At 41.1% G+C, this 27,810-nt stretch overlaps 1 protein-coding gene across 3 annotated transcripts in view; it reads right to left on the bottom strand.

Annotated features, from left to right (window-relative positions):
• The window catches only part of PALLD (palladin, cytoskeletal associated protein), a 344,882-nt gene that overhangs the window by 116,942 nt on the left and 200,130 nt on the right, over positions 1-27,810 (bottom strand). The gene's annotated exons all lie outside the window — the stretch shown is intronic.

The following is a 27,810-nucleotide window of genomic DNA, read 5'->3' as shown; positions in this document are numbered from 1 at the left end:
AAAATGTCTTTATTGATTTCAGAGAGAGGAAGGGAGAGGGAGAGAGAGAGAGAAACATCAATGATGAGAGAGTCATTGATCGGCTGCCTCCTGCACGCCCCCCACTGGGGATCGAGCCCGCAACCCGGCCATGTGCCCGGACCCGGAATCAAACCTTGGTCTGGTTCGTGGGTTGACACTCCACGACTGAGCCATGCCGGCCGGGCATGCCATACTACTTTGATCATTTTTATTGGCTACCCAGTATTCCATTGTCCAAAATATTCATGTGAACCATGATCTTATCGCTCCCACTCCAGGCATTTTTCTATGTGGCTCTCTGAAGCTACTTCAACTATCTTGTTAAACTGGTCTTAAAATTCCACATAAATCTCTACAATTTATTAGAATTGACTCTTCCCTCTCTCCCTAAATCTTTCAGTCATGTTGTCCTCTCCCTTGGAGATGAAAGGACTTCAGATCTGAGACTGAAATGCTTTACAGGGTGTCCTCCCGACCAGCAGGGGGGAGGGGGTGCTATGCTGTCAGACACACAGCTGTCCGATCTCCCAAGCTAGGAGTGGATTTGGGGATGAAGAGGGAAACGGGTTCATCCCTAAAGCAAGCATGGGAACTTCCAGAAGACTCCTGCCGGATTTCCAAGGAGTTACCGGACTGCTTCCCAGAGTATGGGGAACCTTTAGATCAAAGAGTAATTGTTCCAGTTCCTCACCACAGTTCATTGTTTTGGCCTAACACTGAAAGTCTTTGAGTGCATCAGCATGAAAAATAGATTCGCACTGGATTTATTCGGTATGTAATCCAAACATGTTTGCAGAGAAGATAAGGGTCTGATGATGCACAGTTTGTTCCAGCCAAGTCACCAACTTGGAACCGGAGGCCGAGGCCGAGGCCGAGGCCGAGGCCGAGGCCAGGACCGGGACTCACTTTCATCTTTTGCACGGAGCCCCCCGCCCTCACATTCACGTGCATAGCTGGCGTCTGGGAGCATACAGCGCCCCTTGTTAAAGTGGGATCCCACTGGCGGCCAACTGATTCACCAGGCGGCTGCCCGCTCCATACTAACAGCTTAACTGAAAATTAATGAGACACAGCTCGGGCTCCTTTATGTTTCACTTGTGACCACCTTTCTCAAAAAAAAAAAAAAAAAAAAAAAATTAAAAAAAAGAAGCTGGGGCTTCATGAAAAGGAAAATGTCTGGGCCATCATCGTGGGCTGGAATGCACCCACAGCCAGACGCGCTGCTCAGACCGGCCTCCCCGCCAAGTCCCGGGGAAGCCACTTCTCCGAGGCAGGAAAGAAAACCCCACAGGTATCCCGGGACCGGACTGAGCAGAGCTCAGCACCGTCGGCAGCTCTGCGGGCCCGCTCCAGGCTGGAAAGGCCTGCTCACAGGGACTACCGTGCGCGTCACAGCCTCACGCCCCGGCCTGCCAAGGAACTGCCCCTTGCCCACCTCCACAGCAAGGGGGAGGCGGGGATCCCTGCTTCCGCGGCCCCTTCCCCCAATTTGGGTTGATAGCAGCGGTTTATTTCTTCCAAATTAGACTGAGGTGTGTGTCAAGTTCAAGACTCACTGCCCTGATATTTCCCTTGACCCAGTTCCCTCCTCTCAACATTTAGGTGGTCGCCTCTGTGCCGACGGTTCCCCAGCCTCAAAACTCAGCCCCAGCTCAGGCAGCCCTCCGCCTTCAGGCCGGCGCCCCTTGGGTGTTTCCATAAGTACGTCTTAACAACATGTGCAAAATCGGTCCTCGTTTTGTCCCATGAAATAACTCTCCTGCTTGGTTTCCTAACACCTTCAGGGGCACCGGATGCCGGAACCTGTGATCTACCTCGAACATTCATTCCTCACTTACTTCCTTAATGCTCATTAAGGATCAAGGGACACCCACAGACACCTCCTGGAGGAGTCTGGCCATTGTCCTGACAGTAGTGGACCCGGCAGATTCTTGACTATGTAACTACATGACCGAATGTTTTTGGAAAATTACTCTGTTCTCAGTGTCATATCATCTTATCACACCTTCTCAACCAATCATATCTCCACCTCCAGCATTTATGTATCTCACAAATACATAACATTTACTGTGTGTCAGGAACTAGTATAGGTATTTTACAAATATTAACTTCTTAAGTCTTCATAACAGTCCTATAAGGAAACTACTGTTATTACCCTCATCTTACGGATGAAGGACACGAGGCGACAGCATGGTCACTTTGCCTGCACTGGTCTGATTACCTTGCTTTACTTTAAATATTAATTGGTGTTTTATCTGAATGTATAGTGCTTGTTCATGCTCCTCCTGGTCTCATCATCTCTTGTCCAAAATGCTCTTCTCTGCCTCTCTCCCCACTTTACAGATATGTGCTGGTCTCTAGGGCCCATCAGAGCCACACCTCCCCACAAAGGCCCAGTTGCTCCAGTTCACTTTAGTCCTTTCCTTCTTTGAAAGTCACCCTGACTCACTCTCTGTGTGATGTCTGAGCTACTGCTTGCAAATTACTTAACTGTCATATTTCCCAACTATACAAGAAGCTCCTGAAGGTCCGCGGTCAGCAAAATATTCTTTCATCTTCCTCTAATACTAAGTAAAAATATAGCTGGTACTCATTAATTGCTATTTAAGTAAACCAAAACGGTAAGTATTGCCATTATTCAAGAAAATAGAATAAAAGTGACCTAAAAGTGTCTTTTGCTTTTTGCAGCTACAATGAATATACACTTTTCTCTGTTCAATGAGAAGAGCATGTTATATATATTTGTGGGTAGCAATGCTGTTTTCTCGTTTTCATTAGACCAGGGGCCAATAAACTATGACCTGTGGTCCAAACTTGTGCCACTACCAGTGTTTGTAGATAAAGTTTTATGGAACAAAGTCATACACATTTATTTATGTACTGTCTATTGCTAGTTTCACACCACAAGGACAGAGTTTAGTATTTGCCATAGATTAATTTCCTGACCCTACCTGTACACTTCTCAAATTAAGCATCTACCTATAGTTTGGGATCAAAATCAGAGTAAACATAATTTGCTCTGTATCACAACACAGTTGCAGTCCACTCAAAAAGAGTAGCCAAGATAGTGTGCATTCACAAGTTTTTTGCTTTTTATAGTTTCTCTTGAACCCCAGCGTCCCACGGTAATTCACATCTTTGAATGTTTCACACAGTTGTACAAAAATGTTAAGTCTCAGTGACTGTCAGCAGTCTGATTGTTGTTGCCCAGATTTTCCATGCTGATGGAGGCAAGAAGAGACATGGATAACAAAATCAGATAACGCCCAACCATTTCTACCTGGTTTCAGAAAGCAGGTAGGGACAGCATTGAGCTCTAATGGGTGCAAGAGTGGGTTTTTGTTTGCTTGTTCTTTCATCAAAGCAATGTCAGGGAGAGCAGGCCTTCTCATTAATCATAAGCAATAATGCAAAGCAGTCAGGTGATAAACTAAAAGCACATATTTTCAATATAGTGATGAAATGACTTTAAGTTTGTAATTGAACTTTTTTTGGTTCTGTTTCATTCTTGGCTTCTGGGAACCACAGCTGTAGGCCTGAACCGTCTACCGTGACCCTTCATTTCTGAATCCCTCTCCTAGGAACCTGCCTAGTAACCAGTCCAGTTCTCCTATGACAGTGTGATCCTAATAGTCCCTCACAGTCCTCAGGAGTTCTCACTCTGATCACTGCCCGGTGTCTGGGTCTCCTGTGCCTGCTACAGGTTTCTTCCATGCTGACTGGTTTCTTCCATGCTGACAGCTGGCTCAACTCCCTCAAAGTTCCTAACAGCATTTGCTCCCAGACTTCCTGTCATCATGTCACCGGGTGTGCTGTGCTGGGCCTCTTGCCTGTGACCCTACACCACGTGTTGATTACTCTGGCTACTGCACCGGCCCTGCTAATCACCTGCAGTAGTAACAGCCCAGGGAGAGCGTGGTTCTCCATCGGCCATTCCTCAGCTGCCCTGCCCCATGGGCTTAACTGGGCTCCGCCAAGCATTGAGCAGAGATGGGAAATGAAGGGATGATCATTCTAAACACTCACTAAAGCTTCTCAAGTATCATACTGCACAACCACCACAAACCTGCTGCATTTATAACCAGAGTCCAGGAACTTTCCAAATTTTTACTGCTCACTAAAGTTATGAAAGGCCCTGAGGACAAGCTGCCTTTCTGCTCAGACATCACATTCAACCACTGTGTCATCACAAGAACTGAAACAAGTCAACAAGTATCTGCCACTCTTTTTCTTGGTTAAGTACGTATCAGCATGTTAGCATTTTTAAAAATGTTCACTTAATGTTGTCAAGTGCAGACTCTTGTCTATGGCTCTTTTTAAACAATATATACATACATATGTACACACATGTGCATGTGTATGTGTGCACACTACATATGTCATCTTTGGCACTAACCTGCAGGCCATTCTCACAGCTAACCACGGGGTTTGTCCATAGCCAATAATTTTATAATAACTGGATACAGAAAGGGAAAAGCACAAGGGAGGGTAAGAGAGATTACTGGACAATTTTATGTAAAGAAAAAACTCCCAGAGCTATGAAACGGGATAATTATATTATGAGGAATACAGATCTTAAGAAATAAAAAAATATTTATCTAATCTGTAATATTCCATAAAGGTAAGTGAGGAGTAGGAAATGGTAGACTAAAATCGTCAGAGAGCAAGACTGGATCAGCCAGGGACTTACTGTCAAAGATAACTTGGTGTGCTGGGGGGTTAGTATGGCGAGGTTCTGCTCTGTGCAAAAGGGGGAAAAGAAATACTGTGACAGACAGACTAACAAAAGTATAGGAAGAATTTACAGTTCATTAGAAATGAAGACAAGGAGGCAGAGCAAAATCTATACCAAAATGAAGAACTGTAGAAGAAACTTGAAAAGAACATGATGGGTACATGGCCTTGGCTGGAATCGAACCTTGGACCCTTCAGTCAGCTGGCTGACAGTCTAACCACTGAGCAAAACTGGCTGGGGCAAGGATAATCTTTTTTAAAAATGAGGCTGAAACAATTGGCTGTCCATATACAAAATAAACACTTCAATCTATACCTCATATCATATACCAAAATTAATTTAAAATAGATCATCAGTCTAAACCTGTAACATAAAACTATAATATGTATGCCTGGAAGAAAACAGGAAAACATCTTTCTGAATTTAGATTAGGCAAGAATTTCTTAGATATAACATCAAAAGCATGATCCATAACAGATCATTTTGACAAAGTTAAAATTTCAAACTTCAATTGTCGCTGTTGAGAGAATTAAAAGACAATCTACAAGCAAGGAGAAAATATTTGCAAGGCATATATCTGATAAAGGATTTGTATCCAGAATATATAAATAATATAATAAACTTAATAATAAGAAAACAACACAATTAAAAATAGGCAAAAGAGCCCTGGCCAGTGTGGCTCAGCTGGTTGGGCACTGTCCTATGCACCAAAAGGTTGCTGGTTCGATTCCCAGTAGGGGGCGTGTAGGAGCAGCCAGTTGATGTTTTGATCTCACATTGATGTTTCTCTCCCTGCCTCTCTCTAAAAATCAATTTAAAAATCTTAAAAAAGTAGGCAAAAGATTTGAACAGCTGCTTCACTAAGAAAGACATACAGACAGCAATAAGCACATGAAAAGATGCTCTAATCATTGGTTATCAGGGAAATACAAATTAAAACCACAATGAAATACAGTACATACCTATTAAAACAGTTAAAATTAAGAACACTGATCATACCAAATGCTGGCTAGGATGTGAAAGAATTGAACTCTCATACACTGATGGTGGGAAAGTAAAATGATGTACCATTTTGGAAAACAAGTTGGTAGTTTTAAAAAAATGCTAAACATCACCTAGCATATAACTTAGGTGTACAAATTCCTAGGCTTTTATCCAAGAGGAAAGCATAAGTCCATCAAATACCTGTACATAAGCAGCTTTGTTAACAATAAGAATTGGAAACAATTTAAATAATTTATCAACTGAATGCATAAACAAATTGTGATATATATCATATGTATAGATCTACCACACATGACATATAGTATATATATCATATGTATAGGTATATAATACAAGTCATATGTGTATATATATGGAATGGAATCTTATTTATCAATCAAGAGAAATAAACTATATACATGCAAAGCAACATGGATGAATTTTACAATAATTATGCTGAGTGAAAGCAGACAAGAAAAAGAGTAAATATTGTATGATTCCATTTATATAAATCTCTAGAAAACACAAATGAATGTATAGTGATAGACAGATCAGTGGTTACCTGGAAGGATCAGGTAGCAGAAGGAGGGGATGACCAAGGGGTAGGAAGAAACTCTTTTTTTTTACAAATTTCCCTTTAAAAAAAAAAAAAATGTTTTACTGATTTCAGAGAGAGGAAGGGAGAGGGAGAGATCTAGAAAAATCAGTGATGAGAGAGAATCATCAATCGGCTGCCTATCACATGCCTCCTACAGGGGATCGAGCCTGAAACCCTGGGCAAGTGCCCAGACTAGAATCGAACAGTGATCTCCAGGTTCATGGTTCAATGCTCAGTTGCTGAGCCACACCAGCCAGGCAGGAAGAAACTTTTTCTGAGAATGATGGACATATTTGCTCTCTTGGCTGTAGTAATGATTCCAACGGAACATACATATGTCAAAACTTGTCAAATTGTACCCATTAAATATGTGCTACTTACTGTATTTCAATTAAAAACACAAAAAATGTTAAAAAATCATCCAAAAAGAAAAAAATCTACCAGGCTGCTACTATAAGTTAAAATAATGTAATAACTTTGCAGGAGGGCAGGGAATTGGGGCGATCACATGGAAGGAGCTTCCTGGGCAAGTGGCAAAGTTCTATTTGTTGACTTGGGGGGTGATACATGGCGCTCGCTTTCTATTCCTTCATTATACATGAATCCATTATACATACAAATTATATAATAAACTGTATTTTATAATTATTAAGCCATATATTTGTTTTCTGTGGTTTTCTATATTTGTGCTTTATTTTGCAATAAAAAGATTTTTTTTGAATCCTAAAAAAATAGGTAAGAAAATAGCAGCTAGAGAGGAAGAGACATGTAAAATGTGACTCAGCTTACGATAGGCACATTTCCAACTCTATTCCCAGGGCTATACAATACTGAGGAAAAGGAAATTGAAATGATATGTGGATAAATTGAAAATGAGGTTAAATAGACTTGTTAAAGGGCTGGAGCATTTAATGAACATTTCCTAAACGTTAGAGGGGAAGCTAACTAAATGCTATCTGAAATTGGGTGTGTACCTGTGACCTTTAGGACTTGAGTGGGAGACAGGCAGTGGGGTGGGTGGGGAGGCAGGGTGGGGCTCAGCAGATGCCATTGAAACTAAGAAACAGACATTAATAAGAAAGAGAGGCAAGGGGCAAAAGGTCAGCCGGTCTTGGCCGATCCTCGATGAAATGCATTACGCGGCAGTCTATGGTGGCAGTTTCCAGCCCAGGTTCTAGAGTCTGCTTATGTGGGTTCCTATGTTATTCTGCAGACACCTTCACATGTACTTGTCTGTCTGCCTCAGTTTCCCCATTTTAAGGTAGTGACTTACAATGGTGGGAAACTGTTGTGAGAATTAAATGAGACAATGCCTGACATGCAGTAAGCATGCTACTTCTTATTACAACTTAGTTTTTAAATTTATAAACTTCAAATCTTAGTAGTTAACTAAAGGAACATAATTTAAAAAACACACAAAACACTTTATTATATCCCAGCCTATTTCTGGGGCTTGGTGTGATAAAAACCTGCTCTAGAAGCTCCTGCCAGGAAATCCATTTAGAATATGTTTTCATTTTGGGCTTCTTTAGACACTGGCACTTTGATGGACGGGGGGCAGGAGCAGGTTTTCAAATCACGTATGGGTGGCTTTATAAACAGTTCTTTCCTTTAAGGCAACAATTTCTGGTCCTTGGATCTTGAGCAATACTAATTTCATTTGTTACTGTTATTTTCAAATGATCCCCTTATACTAGAAATTCTTAAGAGAATGTCATAGAGCAAAAGACAAGCCAGGATGCCTTAAACAATGACTGCCGAGGAGTAATGTAAGTTCATGACACACACACGAGTGCACACTCCAAATAGAGAGGCCTACCCACCACCTATCCCTCCCCTCCTTCTTTCCTTTCTTCATCTTCTTTTTGGTATGGCACTTATTGGTCTTTTATCAATTCTTCTGATTAATGCATGCAGTACATTTATTGAGACCTGCTAGTGCTAGGTCCTGGAAATACACAGATGAAGGGAATGCGTGTTTCCTGCGTTTAAGAAGTCTGCCTCCATTGGGGTGTTTGCACTATGGGCGTGTGTCGTGCACAGACACAGGAACTCTCTATTCACAGGCTCTCAACTCAAAAGCTTCTATAGACAAGAGCCAATCTTAGCCCCAGGACCCTGTGTCCCTGGCTGAGTGTGGTCATTTCAGTCTTGGGCATCATCGGTCTATTGCTGTTCGTGCTTTTTTTGAGGATGTTCAGCAGTTATCAGCCCCATTTTACAAAGAGAGAGACTTGAAAAATACACAGAAGTGTACAATTAAAATAAAAATAAGAGCAGAGATAATATGAAAACTGGAAGAGGGAGAAAATGGTGAACGTCCTTTGTGTGGAACCACTTTGGTGCTAACTCAGCAGCACTGCAAGGTGTCAGGAGCCTAGATTCTGAAGCCCGACAGCCTCACTCTGCCCCTGTTCACTCTGTCACCTTATGTGAGCTATTACCCATCTGTGTCTCTGTTTCCTTATCTGTAAAGTGGAGATACAAATAGGGCTGCCTCGCCTAGCCGGTGTTGCTCAGTGGTTGAGTGTAGACCCATGGACCTGGAGGTCAAGGTTTGGTTCCCAGTCAGGGCACATGCCCGGGTTGTGAGCTCGATCCCCAGTCGGGGGTGTGCAGGAGGCAGCCAATCAATGGCTCTCCCTCATCATTGATGTTTGTATATCTCTCTCCTTCTCCCTTCCTCTCTCTGAAATCAATAAAAACATTTTAAAAAACCATTAAAACACACACACACACACACACGCACACAACAGGGCTGCCTCACAGGGCTTTTGTGAGGGTTGTGGACTTGGAATACCCTAAATACTATTAATAGTATTGTCCCAAAGAAGAGAGTCTATATGTTAAACAACCACAAACTGAGACTATGCTTGTGCTGATAATTCTAGTATCAGCAAAATGGTTTGATTATTAATGCAAAATGTGTTTCTTTTACAAAAATATATATACTGCTTTCCTTTCCACGCCCAGTGTATCCTAAGTACCACTTCAGGGAGTCTGTCCTGATTAGCATGCTCAGTGTCAATGGCATGCTACTACGGCGGCTTTCTCAGCTTCCAGGGGACAGGAAGTGGATACTGGGGACGGGCTGATGAGTGAAACTTCAAAGCAGCCAGGGACAGCCTTCTCTATGGGCAGAGCCCACCCAAGCTACAGCCAAGGGAGTTGGTAGAGCAAAGGAGGGTGGCTCTGATGGAACCAGATGGTAGAGAAACCCAACTGGGTGCATTTGGGGGTGATGGCTGAGAACACGTGTAGACAGGGTCCAGAGTAAGGAACGATCCCGCTGGTAAGAACTGAACTGCAGGATACTGATTCAGTGTTTACAGGAGGGCCAATGCTGGGCATGGTGATCCTTGGAGAAGGAAGAGATGTTTGTCATGTGTGAATGTCTGGGTGCATGCCTTGTATTACTCCTGGGGAGAGACAGTACTGAGCAACTACTGAGTAAGAAGGACCAACAGTAGTGAGACTCATTGTTTCTTTCAGGCTATGAGCAAGTATAAGGTTTTGATGTTCAGTTAAAGAGAAAATAAGTGCATTGTGTTCTAATGAGGTCTATTAAATATGTCATAAGTGCCATGCTTTGAATATTAGGTTTGAATACCTCTGCAGTATGGGGTAGTCACACATTTTTGTTTTTATAGTATTTTACATACTTATGTCTAGGGATTCATGCAAATGCATGCCAAAGGGGTACGCTTATCACATAGTTTCAATGCAATACCACTTGTGTTTTTGAGGAGAGATTTCTAAGACCTCTGCAGGAATATCTATTTGCATTATTGGTTTCAGAGACTAAGTTTTGATTTTTAGGAACCTGTTTATTGGTTCCTGAAGCTCTGGTTATAACCGAGTTTATAGGAAAAGGGGTTTCTGTAGAACTTTGGAAATGTTCATGGAAAGTCTTAGAGAAACACCTGATCTGGGAAATAGTAGAAAGATCCACTTCAATGGAAAAAGTCGGCAGAAAAGTATAGAAAAAAACATAGTGCTCTGTGAAAACCGGGGACACTTCCTTCTCAGGAGGGTGAGAAGCCAAGCTGAGCGCTCTGCTTCTCCTGGGGCAGCTAGGAGGCACTCTGTCTCAGGCTCTCTGTAAGAACCTGTCAAATCGGCAGGCAGTGCTGGAGAGCCGCTGGGGTGTGCAGCTCGACTGTGACTGACTGTGAATCTCCTGTAGTCCCGCACTGGTTTCAGAGCCAGGGCAAGCAAGAAGCGCAGGACATGGCCCCCACCTGAAGGGATCCAGCCTTCTTTGTTCTAACTGGCAACCGAACCTTTGAAATTGTGCCAAATCCTTGCGCTAAGCTTGTGGGTAATGTGAATCTGAATATTAGCAGAAAGGGCATAATTTTAAACAGCTGGTTCAGGGGTATATGCTGAGTACACGTAGTGATAGAAAGAACCACTGTGATTGGTTCGCCAATTTGTTAATTTCTCTCTTTCCCTGGTCATCCTTGACCTCCATCTGTGACCCTCTTCCCTGACCCCTGCCCTCTGTCTCCCACAGAGATAGTGCCATTTAACTTCAAATAAAGCAAGAGCACACTTTGGATGCCTGCCTGTGTTTCATATGGACGCTGCTGAAAGCTTTGCACATAGAAGGAAATCTGTGCAGGGCCTCATTTGGGAGAGATAAAATATATTAATAGCAGTGTTTATGTTCTCAGCCTGTAGATAACTAAAAACCAGCAAGATTTCACATCAGGTTTTGAAATGAAAAATATCACCCACTCAATGGAAGCACAAATTTCATCCCTTCTGCCCTCTGTTAGTGTTCCTCCAGATTTCCCTGCTCTCCTTGAGATCTCTGAGTCACCACGGAGGGAGACCCAACGCTACGTCTGGCCAAGTTTTGCAGGTTTAGCATTCTCGAGAAAAGCAGACTTAAAAGGTTTCCTCTCCGAGGCTCCTCAGACAGTCTGGAGCAGAAACTGCCCTGGGACCTGTGATAGAGTAGACACCAGGACTGGAGCAGGCAGGAGGAGTTCAAAAGGGCAACGCAGGCCCACAGCTGAATTCTGGGCGGTTGCTTTGAAACCAGCCAGGCCCTGCCTCTCACAGACTGAGGGAGAGTCCCCAGGCTCCATGCTCAATCTTAACCCTACGTGTTTTGCCCTTTGAGGGATTCAAGCCTGCAATTCCCAATCCTTTCTCTCTCTCCAGAAAGATGGGAGCTTACACAGACAAAGCAAATTTTTCAATGTCAGTGGAAGGACAGTTTTAACGAATGTCTCCAGATTCGTGCTCGTGGGCAGGCATGTGCACATGCACACTCTTCCAGGATTAAGTGTGCCTGAAAGTATGATTTATATAAGCAAGGAGAACAGCTCATTTTTAATAATTGACTGGGCTAAAATAGATGTTCTTCACTGGAAAAGTCACCAATACACATTCAAACAAAACACATACGCTTCAAGTGAGCTGCCTTGGCTGGACTTATTTTTATATTAATTTAGTCTGTGCTCTCCAAAAATTGAGTCTATGTTACACTTTCCTAATAAGAACAATTTTAATAAGTAGGCTGTATGCATCTGAATCATGAATACACAAGAGTATAAACATTTGTAAGAAACATTTTTGAAACCTATTGTCCTGAGTCCATTAATAGAATATATCTTTCTTCTACCCTTAACCTTGACCTTTATTCCAATATCCAATCTGCCATGTCTTAGAGCAAAGTGTCCTTGGAGCCATCTCAGATAGACGAGCTGTCTTAGCCCTTCCTTCTATGACACAGTTTTCAGATGCCACAGTTTAGACAAACTAAAGTTTGTCTATTGATATGTGGCTGCCAGGATAGGGTGTGATCGTGGCCAGGCACATTAAACAAGAGTTGTCCCCCCTTATCCACTGAAGATGCATTCTAAGACCCTCAGTAAATACCTGATATCGTAGATAGTACCAAACTCTATATTTTTCACAAACATACATACCTATGATCTAAAGTTTAATTTAAAAATTAGGCACAGTAAGAGATTAACAACAATAATCAACAATAACTAAGAGGAACTGTAACAGTATACTGTAGTAAAAGTTACATAAATGTGGTCTTTCTCTGTTCATGTCTTCCACCCATAGATTTAATGCCTTTTCCATCTTAACTGAGCTCTTATCATGCACTGAGGCCATAACTTTTGTAGTGTGAGATGCACCAACAAAACTAGTACAAATTTATTTTTCCTTCTTCACAATTTCAAGGATAGAAGATTCATCTTTATCATAAATTTTAGCAACCTCAGCACATGATTTTTTTCTTTCCTTATTAAGTTGAGAACTTTCAACTTCAAGCAGGGGGTGGGGAACGTCCAGCCCACAGGTCGTAGCCACAAAATAATTTGGTCTGGCCCTGCCAAGGCAACTGCAGGCAGGACTTGAAATTCAATAAATCTAGGAGGCTTTTTTCATAGCTAATTTTTAAGTTGATAATTTTGTATGGCCCGAGAATGATGTTATAAATAGCCAAATGGCCCTTGGCTGAAAAAAGGTTCCCCACCTCTGACTTAAAGGAAGCACTTTATAGCTACTCTTATCTGAATGCCAGCATCACTACTCTTGCACTTATTAAGGGGTCATTATTAAGTAAAATAAGGGTGACTTAAAACACAAACACGCACATGATTCCAGGACAGTTTGTCTGATAACTGAGATGACTACTAAGTGACTATCAGGCGGGGAGCTTACACAGCATGGATAAGCTGGACAAAGGGATGATTCACATCAGCGGGCAGGACGCACTGGGATGGTGTGAGATTTCATCACCTTGTTTAGAATGACGTGTAATTTAAAACTTGTAATTCTTTATATTTGGACTCTTCCAGTTATTATTTCGAACTGTAGTTGACCATGGGTAGGTAACTGAAATTGCAGAAAGTGAAACCGCAGAGAAGGAGGGACTACTGTATGTACTTGTCATGTGTAAAAGAGCTATGTCATTGATCAACAGAGATACATATAAGGGAAGGGTGAGTCCTCATGGAATGGGGAAGGGAGAAGAAGTCAGGCTAACTTCATAGAGGAGGTAATATTTGAGCTGTGTCTTGAAGGATAAATAGGAGTTTTCCAAAAGGACAAATGGGGAAGATGAGAAAGATTCTAGGAGATCACAGCATGTGTGGAAGTCTGAACCATGGTGGGTGCAGTAACTGCTGGACAATGGTTGCAGACAAGCCTGGGAAAATGGGTTGTTGTAGGGTGAAAATCAGTCTTGGGCTAAGGTTTTCTGCTGTGGGTATGGGGAAATTCAGGAGCAGGTGATATGATAAAATCAGAGACAAAGAGTGACACAAACATCAGCAATAAGGAAAACCATACATGCTAGTATTTTTGTAAAAAATAATTTATACATATTAATATAAGAAAAGTTAATGTAATCTCTGAGTACTGCTATTTTAAGGCTACTTTTAATTTTTTTACATTACTGGGAATATATATTACTTGTATACTAAAAAGGGGAAGATCATTAAACATATATGTAATGAATTGGGGAGAATGGACTGAAGAGTAGTTCATGTGGAAAGAACCCAGTGGCTTTGGTTGACCACAAACAGTCTGTGCCAAGTGGCTGAAACACCTAAAGTAAATGCAGATTTAACTAAAAAAGCACAGGATCTAGATTAAGTACAAGTAAGACGGTTGGTATAGTCCCAATACTTCCCATTTTCTTCAGATTGGTTCCAAAGTATAACATCTAGTTCTGGGGGCCACAATTTAAAGGCTGAAATTGAGTTTGTCAAGAAGAGGACTGTCAGAATGCAGAGGATGTCTGAAAGCTGAGTCATGAAAGGAAGATCTATGATATCTTGAGATATTTACCCTGAAGAAGGGATAACTTAGGGGGGTCATTGTATCCACCTTCAAATACTTGGTAATTTGCCATATCAATGAGAGATAAGACTCATCCTTCACAGTTCTCAAGGTCAGAACTAATACCAACAGCTGGAAGTTACGGGGAGGGCAGTTTTGGCTGGACACAAGAAAAACAAGTCTAAATCACAATGTTATGGCTAGAAGTGACTGGGACCATATCCAACAGCCTCATAGTTGACAAAAGGGACTCATTTTCAGGTACAGTGACTTATCTCCAAGACCATTCAGTGGGTCAGTGGAAGAACAGGGCCAAAAGAATTCTCATGCCTCCAAGTCCAATATTCTCTTCCCCAAGCCCCAGCCGTCATGCGGCCTCTCAGCCACTACAGGTGCCCAACAATGGCTTGCCTTTCTCAGGAAGTGGGTTCCTAGTCTCTGGATGTGTCAAAGCACAAGCTGGATGACCACCTGTGAGGGTGCTCCCAGGGAACGTCTGTGATGGGCAGGATGTTAGAATAGATGATCTCGCAGACTGAAATACGCTGCTGAAATTTGAATTTTGGAAATAACTTGAGGATTAGGGTTGTGTTAAACAGAGCTCTAATACTCAGTAAAGAGAAGACTAGGAACATAGGAATAGTGGCTGGTATACAAGAAGGTGGAGGAAACTTCTTAGTAGTTTCCCAGTTTCTTAACAGGACCCGTCATGGGTACTATCGGTATTATTACAGTGGTACCTCACTCCCACACCTCACATTTGGCAGGGGTGTGTTGGGTGGGGAGAAAATGTCTTTTTGCTTTTGGTCCCTACTCTGCCAACTAGAAATTGCGATATTCCTACAGAAAGGGATTGTGTCCATATGGGTGTGCCCTGAGTGATGGCAGAATGCCACCTGGAAATCGTCACAGAACAGATTATAAAAACACTCAAAGCATTTTCATTCATTTTGGTCCATGCCAAGAAAAGACTCACCCTCCTCTCCTCTCACCCTCACCCACCACACTTAAAAAAATCCACACACCCATTAGTAATTTGGCCATTTATTTGGCTCACAATCATAGGAAAAGGGCTGAATTGCTTACCTCACTAGTTGCATATCCAGATCCTGAATCTACATTGAAAAGAATGTACAGTACAGGATTTCCCTCATTACCAGTGCACTGGAGATGACAAATTCATTAATTAAAAGCTACTTTCTGGCTCCTGGTATGTCTGTTCTTTGGGAAAGAGATTAAGATCTGTGGTACAGGGTCACTGACCTACAAAACCGGAACCCACTTTCACAGTGTAAACTGGCTCCACACTTAATGTCCATGGACATGTGGCCAAATTAATCTGAGACAAAACTGTTCAATTGGTGCTACTGGGATATGATATCTTCACTTGGAGGTCATTTTATGTCCCTGAGTAACCATTCTTACTTGCATTACCTTGGGCTCTCTTTGGATGAAATTTCTAGTACACTACTATCCTTGCATTCCTTTTCCCAATTAAAATGGGGCCATTTCTAACCTCACTTCCTCAGGGCCAAGCTCTAATGCTTCACAAGGTGGCTACTGGCTATTTCAATCAATTATCTCTTCTACCTTCATCATCATTACCGCTTCTATTTATGAATTTTTAAAATTTGTTTTATTTTATTTTTCATTACAGTTGACATTCAATATTATTTTATATTAGTTTCAACAGCATAGTGGTTAGATGCTCATGTCCTTATGAAGTGATCATCCTGATAATTCCAGTACCCACCTGATACCATACATAGTTGTCAGGATATTATTGACTATATTCCGTATGCTGTACTTTACATCCCCGTGACTATTTTATAACTACCACTGAATATTTCCCACCTGTCAAACATTGTGCTGTGTGTTTTACATATATTATCTCATTTATTCATCACTATTTGTATCCTCACTTTTCAGATGATTAAAATAACTCGCCCAAGTCAAAGTTATTAAGTGCTGGAGATGGGATTCAAACCAGCTTTCTGACTCCCAGTCCTGTTCACCATCACACTATCAAAGGGGACCTGGAAGGGAGCCTGCCTACTGCGAAGAATGGCCTTTCTAATTTATATTGGAAATTACATACTGGACAGCGTATGGACACGTGTCCCACATGAAGAAGAGTTATCAGATGCAAAAGTGAGGCGTGATATGAAGTAAATTGTGAGCCTGCTCTGACCAAGAGGAGGGCAATGAGAAGACACGAGAGGGGTGGTGTTCACAGATGCTGGAGGACAGGAGAGATGTGGGAACCCAAAAAGCATGTCAGAGAGAAGGACAATTTGGTCAGAGATGGTGCAGCTTGATTCAGGTCAATGGGATGGTATGAGAAGCCTGGGAGGAATCTTTTTTCCTGATACCTGGAAGTCAGCTAGAAAGAACTGGGGTTGAACATTCTGAGGGGGATATTTTGATCCAAAGGAAAAAAATTATAAAATATTCCTAAGGGCTAAGGTACAGAGAGAGGTTTCTAGCCTAGAGAACATATATTTATAAAATATATTTTATATTAAATATGTGTAATATCAAAATAAATCGCCTATAGGAAAATGACAGAAAGAATTGTTCTTATATTAAATCACATTGTTCTAGGTCAAGTAACAAGAGTTAGTCACCCACTCCTCTATTAATTCATTCACAGATACAAGGTGGGGCAAATATAGGTTTGCAGTTGTTCGTATGGAAAATAATGCAATAATTAATAAATGGAAATACATGAATAAACTCTGTGTTTTGCATACTCACAACTGTAAACCTACTTTTGCCCTACCCTGAATTCATTGAGCACTTACTATTTACAAAGTGCTGTGTTTATAAAAAGATATATAGTAAATATATTCCTTAAAGGGAAAATTTGTGGTATCTCTTTTTTCCCCACAATAGGACTGCTGTCAGTCACCGTCTGTGAGAATATCAGAGAACGTCATGGATGTGAATTCAGGACAGAGCTCTGAGGCTTTGTGGCTAATCTTCAGGGAGAGGGAGAGGCAAAGACCTGTGAGAGGCCTGATCACCCCTGACCCAAAGGACGCTGAGTAGAGTTCATTTCTCTTAAAGAAAAGTCTGTCATCTACTTCCCATGTATTTAAACCTTTTGAATGCAGTGTCGCCTAAAAGAGTGAGATGTGGCTTCAAATCTTACTCTAGCCCTCACTCCATGTGTGACCTGAGGCCCCGTGATGGCTCTCATGTTTCCTCCTAAGCGAAAAGGAGATAATATCATGTACTTTATAGGGTTCCTGAGAGAATCAAAGAACCAAAAAATGGTGGATACCAATCTGATTGGTACATATCGGTACGCCATAGTGTCTGAAAATTGGGTCTAAATTCCATGAATATATATTGAAATAACTGATTTTATCTATTAAAACAATGTAATAATGATGGATTTCAAGCTATGAGATTAAATATATATCAAAATCTTTGTGTCAAGAATGGCATTTTTATGTTTTAAGTTCAATAATGTATAAATGTTCAATAAATATTAGTGATATTGTGAAGCAATTTAAAATAATCAGTTTGTATGTATATGTACTTGAGTCTCAAGTTATCTCACAATGTTTATAACTATTATGAAATGAATTCTTAATGAATCAAAAATTAAACTTGCCTTTATCTTCCCTAAAAAACAAAAATCATAGTGAAATAAGAATTTTAGAGACTGGAATAAAAGAGCATTACAAAATAATAGAGCCTACACATGGTTCATTAGGAAAGAGTACCTGGACCTCCAGCCCTTCACGGGTCCAGGGTGATGGGAGAGACAAGAAGAATACCATGTTCCTCTGCAGACACTCAGGCATTTCCCAGCTACCTTACAAAGAAAAGTGCCACGTACGATACTGTAATTCATGGAAATCAAGAGGACATGGTTTTAACTGGAGAGAAAGGATCTCAAAGATTTATGCGAGGATAAAGCAGAGACTCAAGAGCATCCCTACTGAGGAGCACGGGAACCCAGGGGACTCACTGGTGAAACTTCCAGTTGGAGAAATGCTGCTGCTTGAATGCCAAAGACAAAGTCTTTGGAAAGGGTTGTGGGAAAAACATATTCCATGGAAATGTGTGTCCTATAATTTTTCCATATGAAAAAGTAAAAACATTTCTTCCTACCCAGCAGTGTTCGAATGTATAATTGCCTCAGGAATGAGAGGAAAGAACTCCTGAGAGGCAGGTCTAGGTTCAAGCTCAACTTTTGTGAACCCTTGGACTTCCAATCAATTCTTTGGTTAAAAGAATGACTTTGGTTAAAAGAAAATAAAAATGCATCAGATAATATTCTAAACATTATGTGGCACATTTTTCCTCCTTGGCAAGTCCTACTGAGCTCGAGCCACACTTCTCAGGAAGGGCAAGACTCAGTGGACAAAAGAAACAGAAAAAAATCATGACTCAATTCTGACTTTTGAAACAGGTTTTTAAAGTTATCAGAAAAACAATAGGCACGAGTGTTCTAGTTTTCAATGTTCAGAACCAGGGAATCCGAAGGGGGAAAAAGAAGTCTTTTCTTGGTCTCCCACAGCCGGGTAATGAATATCCAGACCCAATCTGGGGACACTGAGGCCAAAGAATTTTCCAACATGCTCATGAGTGAGGCAGATGTTAGGCCTGGTGTAGGGGGTCACATTTCTCCGCAGAGGGGGCTAGTAAAAATCCTTTCTGGCTGGCAGAATATTTTTCTGAAGAAACTGAGAGGGAATGAGACTATGGTTCATTTGCAGCTTGGGTCATTTTTCAGGTGACCAGGACCCACTACTCCCTAGGACTCATGAGGGTGGGGAAGAGGAGAATGAAAGAGATGGAAACCTCAGGTAGGTTGAGGGGGAATCCAAAATCAGAAAGGCCCCATAGAGCAATTTGGTACTTGGAAGTAGGTCACTGATCCTCAGGCCCAAAGGAGGAAGTCAGCAGAGCAGCAGAGGGGATCGGTGGGTGCAGGTCCTCCGCTGGGCTCCCAGTGCCCATGGCCAGAGCACGGCACAAGGGAGAGTCAGGCTTCCAGATGTTCCAGGGGATATGAAATGAGAGGGCCAAAGATTCGGAAGATCCTGGAGTCATGATGAGGGGTGCAAAGGATATGCAGAGTCCGAGGCTGGAAGGCAGAGGAGGTTTGCAACAGGGACAGAGGCTGACACCCAGACAGCGCACACAGAGGGGAAAGTCATCTCTGTGGAAGCCAGGTTAGACCAGAGGCCTCTTACCCGGCAGCCGCGTATTACATGGCCTTCCTGTGGTTACAGTTTCCTCCTGCCTCACGGAAAGAAGGAAAGGATGGCTGGGTAGGGGTTCTTCGGGACTGAGTACCTACAGAGATTGAGTTAATCTGGAAAAGTCTACTGTTTAAAGCAGGAAGTGACTCATTACCTTAAATAGGTGAGTTGAGGATCATCTCCCTTCCCACCAAATACAGCAAGTTTAGTTCATTCCTTATAAACAAAGGGGCTTTTCTGCATATGAATTTTAAAAACCTACTACCTATGAGTACTTAGTGGATGACTGAACTGGAGAACTGGAAAAAGGATAAGATTGGTGAGGCCAGGATAACACAACATACATTTAATCTAAGAAATACATTTGCACAGGCCTAGCCCACTGATCTGCAGTCCAGCATTTATTTTTTTTGGTGAGAGAAACTAGGGATTTAAACTATGCACAAGGAGGGCATGTAGGAGGGGGAAAAAACCCATTTAAAACCTTTTAAATTTACTGTTCGTGGTTACAAGTTTCCTTAGGAGACATAATATTTTTTTTCTCTCGTCTAAAAAAATAATTTGGACTAACCTCAAAAAAGCTGGGTTTAATGTTTCTCAGACTGTTTCCAAGCAGACTAAAATACCAACAGCTTCATGTCCACAGGGAGAGGTTTATGGTTCACCAAGTTTGCATGATTCATGCTGAAGAGTTTACACGCCTGAGACGCATGATGTGACTTGTGAATGTAATGTATGGGACGCAGAGACCTAAGCGGGGTTCTCTACAAAGGCTGCCTGACCCGGGCTCACTGCTGAGAAAGTGGAGACACTGAAAGGAAGACAAGAGCGAGAGAACAGGTAATATTTCACATCCAGTTTTGATTCGCATGGGAAAAGCATTCTGGTAGCAGCTTCAGAAATTCGAGTTAGATCTATCTCTCAGCCAACAGTTTCAGATACTTATTCAAACCTTCTCCAAAGCAACAGTTCTGGAGCCTGAGATATGAGTTGCAAATGTGTTTTTTTGTAATAAGGTAAAGTCATGAAAAAGTCATCAGGATTGCTGAGCCATGCCCAATGCTGTCAGACTTAGATAATTTAATGTATGTGAAAAAGCATTTTAAATGGTCCATATGCTGTCCTGGCCAGTCTAGCTCAGTGGTTAGAGTGTCGGCCTGCGGACTGAAGGGTCCCGGGTTTGATCATGGCCAAGGTACCCTGGTTGCAGGCTCAATCTCCGGCCCAGGTTGGGGTGCGAGCGGGAGGCAACCAATTGATGTGTCACATCGATGTTTCTCTCTCTCTGTCTTCCACTGTCTCTGAAAAGCAATGGAAAAAATATCCTCAGGTGAGGATTAAAATAAATAAATAAATGGCCCATATGCTTAAATTAAGTTTTGTGAAAAGGCGTTATATATTCTAAAGTAGTATGATAAGATCAGTTACGATTGCTACTGTTCTTATTCTCACTTTTAGTCATCACTGCCATCAGCACCTACGACAGGCCAGAGGTCACTGGCCACACACCTAACTGTTGTGTCCGTTTGGCCGCAGGAGAAAGAGGGGGCTCTGAGGTCTAATTACAAACAGACACAGATCTGTTTCAAGACTTACTTCCCCCCATCAGAAAAAGATCACAATACTTATTTGAATGGCAAAAATGGCTGTAAGCAAAATAATGAATGTAAGCTGTTTTCATAAAATATTCAAATAATTTCTTTATGTTTATATTAATTATTCCAAATCATTCAACGGGCAACTGATGCAAATGATGCTAATACAACCCCTAGGCAATGGTGACACTATCATATATAGGCCATTAGCAATGCAGTAGATTCTTTTGGCAGGCTGGCCTTCCAGCTTTTACCGCAAGATATTTCTTTCACTTGGAAAAAATACGCTGGAGTTTAGAAGTCATCGAAAACCTCTCACCTTGCAGATAAGAAACCTGAGGAAATCAACATTTCCAGTCAGGTATTACGTGATTTGTATGACTTCGCTGGGTCTATGTTCTTGCCTCACTCAAGTCTTTGAGTCACTCCATGGATGCATCTCTCGCTAAAGTCAACCAGGACCTCTGTCTCGCCAAACCCAAAAGATAATTCTCAGTCCTCATTTATTTTTTAAGACTACTCAGCAGCACTGACAGAACCGAACACTCATTTCTTCTTGAAACGCTTCCCTCATTTGGCACCCTACTCTCTTGGCTTTCCTCTATCTGACTGGCATTTCTTCTCATTCCCTTCCAGACCTCTCTGTTGGAGTGCTTCAGGGTCCAACGCCCGGGCCTCCTTTCCATTTACATTCACTCTGTCAAAAGAAAACAAAATGTCTCATGGCCCTAATACTATCTCTTTGGTGGTGTCTCTTAAATTTAGAGATCTAGTTCAACATCTTTGTGATTTGTATTTCCAACTGCCTACTTGACATTACCAAGCAGAAATCTATAATAACACCTCAAACTTAACGTGGCCAGGACAGAACTCTTAATTCTCTTCTATCTTCCACACTGTTCCTCCCTTACTGTTCACCATGTCCATAAATACCGTCTTTCACCCAGTTCTCAGACCCAAACCCAGGAGTCATCCTTGACTTTCTTTCCCTTACATCCCAAATATTATTCATCAGAAAATCCTATCATATATATCCTCAATCCCCATCACTTTTTATGCCCTCTACTACCATCACCCACACAAGCCACTGTAATTTTTTGCCCAAACGACATTACCCTGCCAACTGATCTTGCTTTTTTTTCTTCCTACGTCCAGCCCATTCTCCATGCAGTTGCCAGAGAGATATTTTAAAAATATAATTTGATCATATAACTTCCTTGCTTAAAATTTTCCTGTAGTTTCCCAACATACTTTGAACAAACACCAAGCCCCTTATCCTGGCCCATAAGTTTTCTGTTTATTTCTCTAATTTCATCTTTCATCTCTTTCCCATCATGCTATGCCCACTCAGATCACCTTTCTCTAACCTCTCTTACTCTAAGCTCCTACACATCAAGATTCTTGCACTCCAGGTCTTTTAAATTTGATCTTTCTTTGCTGAAAATGTTCTTCCTCCAGATCTTTGCATGGTTTGCTCTTTTTGTATCACTCAAGTCTTTGCTCAAATTTCACTTCCCTGACCCTCTATCTAAAATGTTCTTTCTCAGTGTCATTCTCTATGTCTTTATCCTGTTGTGTTTTTCATTTTCTTTTAATAAGAACAAGGGTTCCAAAATTATTTTACAATTATGGGATTTAAATTTTTATAAAATTTACTGGAGTGACATTGGTTAATAAAATTATATAGAACCGATTGGGAGAAGATACTTGCAAACGATACCTCTGATAAGGAATTAATAGCCAAAACATATAAAGAACTAAGACAACTCAACAACAAAAAACAATCCAATTAAAACATGGGCAGAGGACCTGAACAGACACTTCTCGCAAGACGACATACAAATGGCCAACAGATGTGTGCAAAGATGATCCACTTCACTAGCTATCAGGGAAATGCAAATCAAAACTATAATGATATACCACCTCACACTGGTTAGAATGCGTTTTTTGTTCGTATACTCAACAATATTCAAAATTATACTGTTTGGTATTTGTTTATCTACAGACTGTCTCTCAGACTAAAATTTAAGCTCCATGAGGGTGGAGCCCGTCTTGGTCACTGTTCTATCTTCTCTGCTGAGAGGAGTGCTTAGCACGTTGGAGCACTGAATCATGCACCAGAGGCATCCCCCGAACATTTGTAGTGCATGCTGAACGAAGGCTGAATGACTGAGAGCAAACATTAAAGAGAATGATGGGACTGAGACAGGGAGGTGAGAATAAAACACTTTACTCTGAGATACCCTGTGATATTTCGATTGAATCTTTACTTTTGATTCTATCTAAAGTCATACAACTGTTTTTCTTCAGACTGTTCCCATATAAAAGTCGTCGCAATGTAACAAGCTTAAGAAGGGCCAGAATGGAAAATAATAGTCAGCATAATTTAACAGTATTTGGAAAGCAATATTTGTAAAACCACAATTTTGATCTTATCTCAGATTTGTTCTGGAACTCATCAATAGTAATTTTACTGCACAGCACTGAGGAATTTGCATTCAGATCGACCCATTTGAATGAACATAAATCTAATCATTACCTTAGGCTTATGAAATACACCATATGACCAAAAAAGGTAAACTAAAAGGTACACTCACATGTAATAATCTTAACTAAACAGGGGTGACTAAATCTGTAAAAACACAGAACGGAACAACACTGATAATTTGCCATAAAAAAATAGTTAGTAGTGGATGAAGCTTCTCAAATATAGATTAGCAGTGATTTCTTATAGGTTTTGGCATACATCTCAGTTTCCTCTAAACAATGAAGAAAAACATGGGTGCATCCTTCTTAAATCTATGCAAGGACAATTACTATAGGCTCCAAACATTCAAGGGGGACAGAATTCTTACTAAACAACAAAAACAAAAAGCTTTGGAATTTTAAATCCTAAAGTTTCTGACTTTTTCTTTCCTTTAAACTATGTATATTATTCTTTACTAGGTTATATATGCTGTATAATACATATTTGCTATATAACACAGTACCCTAAAACTTACTGGCTTAAAATAACAATAAGTGGTGTTACATGTCCTCCAAGGATAAGTGATGAGAATATACTTAATTTCAACTGAGATCTGTCAAAACTCTCTCTTGTTTGCTCAGCTGTCCCACTGCTGCATAAAGACACTATTAGAATATTTTAGGGGTTTTGTACCCTGATGAAAGCTTTCGTCACAAATCAAGACTGTGTCTTTCTCCTCGGATCCCTCCTCTTCTCACTTACCCTTCTCCCTCTCTAACTTTCTCCTCTAAAATATTTTATAATTATTTACACTTTAAGAGAAGATATTCGATGCTGGAAGCAATAACAACCAATATACACTGGGAATTTAAGTAAGTTTGGCGGTCACTAAAAATTAATTATGGAGGTCACCAGTAGATATAAATGGGAAAACAATTATTACCATAGTTTCCAAGCATACAGACGCTGATGCTAACATAGTCATTGAATAGTTATCAGGGATCACTGAAAAATGTTTAAATAGATCTATCATGTGAAAACAGGAAATAAAAAAATAGGGAAGGACTATCTCAGAGCACAGACTGTATAACAGAGTTTTAAAAGGTACACATTCAGAATCATCTTAGTACCCACAGCCTCACACATGAACTTGGCCAAGGAAACCATCCTCCATCCCGGGCAAAGGCACAGTAACATTTGCCTTTTTATTAAGAAAGTTATGAGAACTGATTAGATTACTGCAAGCAATGAAAATAGCTCCAGCATGGTACTCGAGCAATCAGCTGTTAAGTTGGGACCTGACCTTGCGAACTCCTACACTCGGCAAGGCTGCCGGCTAACGCGGCGGGGCTTGGCGTCGCACGGAGCCCGGGCCGGCGACCGCGCCAGCCCGGCTCGCTGCAAGCGGCCGGTGATGTTCTGGGCGACCCTCGGAGCGCTGTTTAGGAAACTTTGCTTATTTCATCTCCCTCAGCTCTGTGAACACGACCGGCCTTCCCACGCTACCGATGAAAACAGGCCTCCTAGGTCCTGTCACTCCACCCTCCCTTTTCTCTACTCTTCTAACCACTAAAATCACCAGCAAAGATGGAGAATATTTATAAATGACAGTAGGAATAATACAGTGTCTAGTTAGTCTGTTTGACAGCAGGTAACTCTCTGCCCAAACGAACAGGATACACGTGCATGCTCTCCTTCCAAAGTGGAGCTGAAATTCTTGAGTCCTTGCCCCTGTGCGAACTGTGCCGGTGCTGTCAAAAAAATTTTAATGCTTCCAACTTGATGTGAATAATGGCTTGATATTTATTAAGCGGTGACTAAATTAAGAAAAGCAAGGTTTAGAGACAGTAAGTATTGTGCCCAAAGCCACACACAGTCATTAAACTGGAGAAGCCAGGACTGGAGCTCAGGGGTATCTGATTTCAAAGCTGCTACTACAAGATATTACTCCCCTAATGCGATGATTTACACCAAGTAGATTTTATAAGTCAAAACTCCTAATATTAATTAATTGCTTTTATAATTCAACAAACCTTAATATTAGCATATATTGTGCTGCTTGGGTGGCTCCAAAGATGTAAAATATGATCTCATTACTGTAACATCTATTTGGTGAGTTTCCCTTACCTCTAGCTACTGACCGAGGCTTTAATGATACAGAAAAAAATGACGCAGGCCTGTACACAGGAGAGAGAAATGGTCTACCCAAATAACTGTAAAGTACAGTGATACTGTGGGGATTAAAAGGAAAAGAGTTCCAGTTAGAAGCATCAGGAAATATTTGTGGAGAGAAGATATTTGAGTGGGGCCCTCAAGAATGACTCGGTGATGGGTATAGGAGGCCAGAGGAAGAAGTGTTTACGTCAAAGCCAGCTAAATAGGATAATGTTTTTAACCTCACTGAATTTTTCTTCTTGTTGGAAAATAAATTAATCTTTGACTTCAACTGCTAAGATTACAGGTAGCTACTAGATTATTACTGCTTCTTGAAAAAGATACGTCTTCATTTTAAATGAAAAAGTAACACTAAATAAATTGTGGTTAATTTTGTTTAAAAAGTTATAATTTCTACATGTGGTGGCCATACCTACCCTAAGGTGAGCTGCAAGTCACACACCCCTGCTCTTGAGTGCAGGCCGAACTTATGAATTGTTTGTAACCAACAGAAAATGGAAAAAGTGCTAGAAAGTCATTCACTTGATTAAATTACAGGTTATGGTAAAGGTGGTGGGATGTCACTGTCATGATTATGTTACCTTACATATGACTCTGTCTTAGCAGTCTAGAGAGAGACTCCCCTGCTGGCCCTGAGAGCTCTGAAGATGCAAACTGCCACACTGTGAACTGTTCTGGGTGACAGCCACATGGAGGAAATTTCAGGCAGCCTCTAAGTAGTGAGGGCAGACTCCATCCAATGATGAGCAACAAACTGGGGCCCTCAGTCCTGCTACTGAAAGAAAAATGAGCTCTGGCAACAACCTGAAAGAGTTTGGAAGCAATTCTTCCCCACTGAGCCTTCAAATGAGGATGCAGCCCAGGTGTCTCCTTAATCGCAGCTCAGCAGATGACCCAGCTGACCTGTGCTTGGATGCCTGACCTATGGAAACTGTGAGATGATAAATATGTGCTGCTTTAAGCCACTAACTTAGAGGCAAATTGTTATACAGCAATAGAAAGCTAATACACTGCAGAAATCAAGAAAGCTTTTTCTGTGTGTGAAAATCTTGAAGTATTTGCTCCATATTGTTCAGAACTATCTTCTAAATCAACTGCTTATCTGAGTGATTTATTTATACCAGTGGCTAATAATCACCTGGCAAGTTTGTTAAACTACAGATTGCTGTTTCCCATAGCCAGAGTTTCTGATTCACTAGAGTTGGGGTAGCCTGAGAATCTGCATTTCCCACAAGGTCCTGGCTGATGCTGATGTTGGGGGGGACCACATTTTGAAAAACAATAATCTATACTAATTTGTTTTCTAAACATTTCTGTGTCAATTCACATCTCCAAAGAAAAGGTTTACAATATGTGCTTTTCAAATATATTATCTAAAATGCTGCAGCCTTTGTCATCAACATTGTACAAACATTTTCTCCTGTCCCTTCATCCTTCATTCATATTTCTCTCTTCTGAGGAAACAATGACAAATAAACTCAGAAAATGGAACACATGGGAATATGAGATGGGAGCTGATAAGAAAAGGTGTCAGACTTTTCCCAATATTTGAGTTGTGACTTGGTAGTAACTGGAATACTAGCAAAATAGGGGCAAAATATGAGTGGCAAAAATAATTATTCTCATTCTAGCAGTTATGATCCTTCAAAATGTTGGGATTCCTTTGATGATATTTACAGTATCTCAACCACAAGATGTTAATATTCTCTAAATGCCTCTAATAAAAAGGTGAATTTTAGCTTCGGAAAGTAGCTTGGCCTCCCTGAAACTAGAGGGACAGACAATATGACCAGTAGGCCCTTGCAGCTCTTTATCCCACAGCTTTACAGAAAGCTTTGCTTGGCTTCTGTTTCTAATACAATTACGTTTCCCTGTCTTCTTTACATGTGCTGATCATAGAGCCTGTATGTCCTTGGATAGTTGTAGTTTCAAATATCCTATCTCACTGTCCTAACATGTGTCTGAGTTTTTGACTTGAAAATATGGTCACTGTATTTACATTTTTACTCTTAAGAATAATACCTGCAATTGAAACTAGGCTATGCATCCTTTAATGTCCTCTCTCAATGTCTAGGACCTTGCTGATAATGAGACATGCTTTTACACAAGGATGCAAATTACCCTCAAACTAAGGTAAAACATCCTTACCCAAAGTCTCTACCTTGGGTTAGTGTCCTGACACGTCCGCTCCCATGTGCCTC

This window comes from Miniopterus natalensis, chromosome 4, assembly GCF_054644295.1.
Source record: "Miniopterus natalensis isolate mMinNat1 chromosome 4, mMinNat1.hap1, whole genome shotgun sequence".
NCBI classification, from domain to species: domain Eukaryota; kingdom Metazoa; phylum Chordata; class Mammalia; order Chiroptera; family Miniopteridae; genus Miniopterus; species Miniopterus natalensis.
The sequence above is the reverse complement of the archived record's forward strand: the minus strand, read 5'-3'. Positions and strand labels throughout refer to the sequence as shown.